This window comes from Pinus tabuliformis, chromosome 8, assembly GCF_031772625.1.
Source record: "Pinus tabuliformis cultivar Carrire ecotype Pingquan chromosome 8, CPIR1, whole genome shotgun sequence".
NCBI classification, from domain to species: domain Eukaryota; kingdom Viridiplantae; phylum Streptophyta; class Pinopsida; order Pinales; family Pinaceae; genus Pinus; species Pinus tabuliformis.
In genome coordinates this window covers 1,088,040,185-1,088,046,871 of record NC_142294.1, presented here as the reverse complement: position 1 = coordinate 1,088,046,871, position 6,687 = coordinate 1,088,040,185, and the positions used below count along the sequence as shown (strand labels likewise).

General features: G+C 39.1%; 1 long non-coding RNA gene across 1 annotated transcript; it reads left to right on the top strand.

Annotated features, from left to right (window-relative positions):
* The first annotated feature begins 5,641 nt into the window (after positions 1 to 5,641).
* Positions 5,642 to 6,254, top strand: LOC149239136 (uncharacterized). The gene is made up of 2 exons (XR_016245433.1): positions 5,642 to 5,776; positions 5,860 to 6,254. It is a non-coding gene; the product is annotated as an uncharacterized LOC149239136 (long non-coding RNA).
* The last annotated feature ends 433 nt before the right edge of the window (positions 6,255 to 6,687 follow it).

Genomic DNA, 6,687 nt, shown 5'->3' with positions numbered 1-6,687 from the left:
AAGTAAAGTTCAGGAAGTGATACAACCATAAAAGGCCCAATCCAGCATCACCTCCCAGCAGAAAGAAATCTCCTCTTCACCTCCTTCAAAGCAAATCACCCAATAGTTCTATACTCAAACCAACAGCACTTCCTTACATTCACAAGATTCCAGCCTCCCTAGACCTCATGAGAGAGCTCTATATATAGGAGTTTTGGAGAAAGGATGAGTCAGCTTGAGGTTGGCATGAAGCTGACTAGTGTCCTCTCCCACTTCAGTTATTCTTCAGTTCTTGAGTCCACTTGGAGGTTCTTGCTTCCACTTGGAGATCTAGACCCTCTTACTCATCACCAGTCGAATTCTCTGATCCAAGTGTCATTTTGGAAGCTTCCTGGGCATTGACACCTTGAGGAATGACTGTGCCACTTGGCCAAACTCGCCCAGCGCAGGTAGCCTTCTTTGTAGTTGACATTCAGCGCAGGTACACAGTGGAGCAGTTGACATTCAGCGCGGATGCTCAGTGGAGCAGTCGACATGATCCAGAATTAGCTTGTTTTTGAGTGTTTTCAGGTGGAGAACTGATATTTAGTGATGTGGTTTGCTGACCTTGTTCCTCTAGGGGTAGGAACAACATGTTTAGGGACTTTGGATCCCTTAGATTATTGACATTTCATGCTTCATGTTGTAAGGCACAAAAATGTCTATAACACAATGCTCCCAAGTTAGCAAAACTCCTCATCACACCTTTGCATCTCGAAGGAAATGTTAGCAATAGGATATGGTAAGTTTCCCATCGCACACCCTCTATCAACTGTGCCCATTTTCACAATCAACCTCCTTGCATTCTCGACACAGCTTAATGTGAATATTACACGGTGGATAACGGGAAGTTTCCCATTCCACACTCTGTTAACCCATCACCTTAGTAACTTTAGAATGCTTCCTTAGAAGTTGTCCAAGTTCATTTGACCCACCTATAGGCCTACAGTATGTCAGCCCAGAATTGAAGTCTCGAGGCCTTCATGACCTATATAGCCACTCTCAACATATGTAATACAAGATCTCGAGAATTACACTATGTATAGAAGTAAAACAATGCCCATCATACATGACCAAGAACCATGTGGTCTCTTAACATGCCATAATATCATTTTAACAATAGAGTTGAACAAGTACTCCAAGGCATGTATAATTCATGAATCATCACCATTGCAACGTACAACTTGTGCGTTTTCCACACACACCAAGATGAATCAATAGGATTTATCAAAAATTCCTTTATAACATTATCCATTGGACTCCAATATCCTTTACACAATGTTTATTCAAGATATTCGCACACAGTATATGTTGGAATCACACAAAGCCACATATAGTTATCATATCAACAATTAACAAAAGCATATAAATAAATACATTTCCATTCAAGAGTACATTAGCAACACGAGAATCCACAAGCCCCTTATAACCACGATAAACATTCACAAACCATCACCCTACAATACACAAGAGTACACATCCTCATTGATAGATCTGATATACCCATTACGATATAATAACAAAAACCATCATTGATATCGCATAAACATACACAAGTTACAAGTAAACAACATATCTTAGTAACTAGATGACTAACAACTGAGAAAGGGACTTCAACTCTCCTCCCAAGCATAGGCCAACTACACTGTAATCGTTTCTTGCAGTTAACCACACCTGAGACGGATTCAAAGCGTAAGGAGTAAAGTGTTCAAGGTAAAATACACACTAGTCATTAAAAATACATGGGAATCTAGAGCACATAGTGCCTCCACCCAAATAGTCACTTTTGCGAATTCTGAGTCCACAATGCCTCCACTTGCAATCCGACAAGAACCTAGAGAACACAGTGTCTTAAACCAACAATCACTTATAGGAATCCAAAGCCTCGGTGTCTACACCTGATTACACTACAGAAATCCAAAGCCCATATTTTCTTCGCCTGCAATCTAACAGGAATCCAAAGTGCATCGTGCCTCCACCTAATAGCTTTATTAGGAATCCAGAGTCCATCCTCAGAGTCACTACCTGTGAAAACCAAGAGAAGTCCTTGAGCAACCAGTGTATCCACCTTCTCTGCAAGAATCTAGACTCCACTACCACCTTACCTTATTAATGCCACAACTTCACCTTTTTGAAATATTCCCCAACTAACTCCTAATCTTGAGCATGTGTTGATCTTTTTCTAATGCTTCCACACACTGTTAACATGTAGTTTTTCTTGGTACAACACAGTCACTGTGCTCTATGTTGGAAACACTGAGTGGGGGGTGAATCAGTGTTTCTTATTAATTGTTCTAGTTATTTCCAAAAGCATATATATATATATATATAAACACATAAATCAACAGCTAGAATTAATGCTTTTATTAAACACAACATAGTGCAATGAAATAAATACAATATAAGAATATATCTGATTATGTTTAGTTGCCAAGCTCCAACTTGGACTTCAGTGAGGCTCCAACCTCCAGAGCACCAACTCTGTTTTGTAGTGGTTTTGCACTTAGGAGCACCTACCCCTAAGGACTTCAATCCTGTTCAGTTCTGGGGCTCCAGCTTCTTGGGCTCCAACCCAACCTTGGTATAAAGTGGTATGCTACTAATCTTTGTTCAGCTGAGGTTCTCCTTCACTCCTACTCTCTTGCCTCTGTTGCCTCTACTACTTCTATTGCTTCTACTACCTTTGTTGCTTCTGCTACCTCTCACTCTAGTTCTTCACCACAACAACCGCAACCATAGTTCTTTGTTTTTACTGTTTTATTCATTCCCATGCCTATGTCCATTCATTGCCTCTTACACCACCTCTTAGGCTTCCTCCTCGGTCGTTGTGGCTTCCTCTGCACTGTGCAAGTTTACTGAATTTTTGGGGACATGTAAATTCATTATATAGGTCCAAACGATCCATGGAGAACACATCTTCTCGGTTTACAGTAACAGTGCTCCTTTAGGCAATGATTGCCAGCATACACAGAGTTATTTCAGTTAAATGGAGATGTTTTGTCCCGGTCGCAATCATAACTTCCTCTTGTTGACATTGTATTGACGTCAAGGTGATATCATCTTGCCATGTGGCATTCCATGAAGGTACCATGTGTCACCTAAAATTGAGCCTCTTAACCATCCAAAAATACGAAAACGTTTACCACGTGCCATCCTTCCAATATGACACATCAACAACCTCGCCTCATCATAATTAAATATAAACTGCATTCCATGTAGCATATACCATCTCAACTTGCCTCAATGGCCTCACCAAGTACCAAATGTAACACCCCACATACCTCACTAAAGAGTCCAAAAAGTTAACCAATTTCTCTTGCACAATTAGAAAAATGGGATAAACAAATATTTTTTTTTAATCTTCTTGTTAATTACCTGCAACTATATATTTCTTAAATTTTTGAATATATTTCTTAAATTTTCAAAATATATAATAATATTAAATTTATATATTAGTCTAACAGTATAAATTGAACATTAATGTATTGAGAGTTACATATGTTATGTTTATTTTGACTATGTATCATTTTTTATTCTTGTAAATAGCAAGGAAATAAGGAATTTAAATAAAAAAAGGAAATACCAAATTATTAAAAAAAAGTGGTTGGTAAATGAGAAGTGTTATTTTGCTCTAACCCAACTTTTATTGTCTCATCATGGAAATATAGTTACAAAATTTAATCCTTTGCGAAAGTTAGTGGAATTAACTTTGGTTTACACCATCAAATTCAGCTCGTCGAGAGTCTTCCAGCGATATAAACTTAATCTCAATCCGACCTCTGGATTTGAAATTATGGCTAGCTAAATATTGGGCCCCACAACTCTACCACACAAGGGTTAGCCACGTGGCACTGCCACCTCACATAAAGACCAACATGCTCCACATTGTAACATGCTCATTTCTGCCCACAAATAGGAAGGTCCCCCTCTAGCATTCTTGTCGAACCACATCCTTTTCTTATTTGGTGTACACACTTCCAACCCCGGTCATGAATCATTAATATTTTCATTAAATATTAGAGAGAATCTCTATTAAGTTCCTTCTGTTTATTCCATGAGTCTTGTTATCTCTGCAACCTGCTACAAAATGGCACCACTAATTCTCCTCCACGGTCCCACGATTTGTGATGACGTGGCCCCAATACATTTATCACTATATCAATTTCGAGTGGCACCACCATCTACAACCATGTTTCCAATGCTGACAAATCATCTTATCCTCCACATCAGCACCCAACTTTCTCTGGTTGACATTGTATTGACGTGAGGGTGATGTCATCTTACCATGTGGGATTCCATAATGGTGCCATGTCTCACCTAAAATCGAGCCTCTTAGCGCTCCAAAAATACTATAATGTTTTCCACATACCATGCTACCAATATGATACATCGACAACCTCACTACATCATAGTTACATGTAAACCAGATCCCACGTAGCATATGCCATCTCAGCTTGGGTCAACAGCCTCACCAGGGCCCAAATGTAACACCCCACTTACCTAAGTGAAGAGTTCAACAAGTTAACCAATTTCGCTTTCACGCTTAGAGAAATAAGATCAACAAATATACATTTTTTAATATTCCTGTTGATTAAGTGCAACTCTCTTTGGATGTCTTTGTTACATTGGTTTCATCCAACTTTGACTTCTGGTTCTTGAGCTATTCTCCCTTTAAAATTTCGCTTATATTGTTCAGGTTTATGATAATTTGGAGTCTACGTATATAAATGCATACACACTTGTATAGTGTGGTCCAGCCCATATATATCCTTTCCTTCCGGTGTTGTATATTCTCTCACACACAAAACATGGTTCAATTATATTTATTTGCATTCATAGACTTCAATAGGTTGAATATGAATATGGACATATACATACATTATATGGCCCACCCCTATATTATGGGTCGCCTTTATGTATCAACCCCTCAACTTGGCGAACACATTAGTCCACGAATGCAATTGGGTATCTATTTATATATTTTAAGCATGTCTCGTTGGCCTTCAGTTGGGTATGATTAATTCTGAGCTTTGATAACGCTCGATAGCTATAGCATATACATTTATCCTCCACGAAATTTATTCATGTTGTTTGATGTGCGCCACAGCACCCACGACACACTCACTATCTCTCAATGGTAAAAACCACTTGACGTGTTGGACCCAATATTTACATGAGCACTTTGTGTCATACCTTGACCCCGGTGTCCTTTTGTATGTTTGACATGTACACCATCCAACATATCAAGATGTGCAAATCATATTTGCTTCATAAATACCCACCTCTTGTATTGATGTGTGAAGGTGTGATAAATATAATTATATATAAATAATGTAGGGTTTCTGGGTTGGCTTTATTACCTCGACACCTGCATACGGTGGGTCCCCACCGTCCACACTCCAACTATCCGACGATCCTGGAATGGGTGGGGAGATCAACGGTAAGCGAGGCGGTATGTTTCCACTATATGCTTCGTGGTCGAGGGTAGGTCATAAAAAACAATGATCAACGGAGGTTATTCGATGGCAGAGATCAACGGAGGCAAACGCTCCACGTCTCAAAAGGACTCTTTGTGTTTATAAAAGCAGACCTCCGCATACCTCGCGATTTCCTTGGTTTTACTCGGCGTTCGTTTGTCTCCCCGCCATTCTGTCTCGTCTGTGTATCAAATCCTTGGTTCCGATACAGTTTATCCTCCAGCTTGCGGTGTCTGTCATGGCGCCACCATTCCAGGGCTACCAGCTACCGAATTGGCTCAGTGAGTTTTATTGGTTAAATGTTTCAAGGTTATTCTGTGTTAAATTTCAAGTAATGTCAATTACTAGTCTTCCTTGTTTACAGGTTATGGATGGCGGTTTTGATTAACGCGACCATGGTTATGATCCAGATAAAGGTTTCCTTCTTTGTACAGTGCTTGAGAAGCACTTATATACATTTCATGTTTAAGAAAACACGATTTCCTTGTCTATATAATGATATTTTACTTGCACATATGATACTCGGTTCAGTTCCTCTGTTAAGTATCTGCTTGTACATATTCCATTCGGTTCGATTCCTCTGTTGTGCATTTAATTGTTTTCTATGTTTATATACATATAATAGGAACGCCGTAAGGGTTGCACCTGCATCCGAACTCGATGGGTGCATGGTCGACCCCGGCTTGAGTTCTCTGTGAATAGACCACTGTTCGAACCAGCAAGTTACCAATATTTAATAAGGTTATTCTTTTTCTAGCAGTTCTGAAGTCCTCAACAGAAATGCCTGTATAGCTGGCTTTATGGACCATATACGAATGGCATGTTTTCATTTATATACATATGTCAATGGATGTTATAATACAGCTATCTTACGCCTTTCCTATGCTTATAGCAGGCTCTCATTTTATCAATGTATATTTACCACTCGATACCTCGAGGGTTTGTCATTTCTGTCAGCTTTTAAATCCTTTCATTGCTTTTATTTGAGATTCATATGTGGTTTCAAACTCTGTTTCCGGTTTACATATACAAGCTCTTATTCAATGCTTTCATGTGAAATTCATACATGTTTATAAGCTCGATTCTGAGCCTTCATTTGAGATTTATACAATTTCATAAGCTTTGTTCTGTTTGGCCTTAACTGTTTTATTTAAGAGGAAACAGAGCGGAAAGCTCTTGCATGCATACCTGG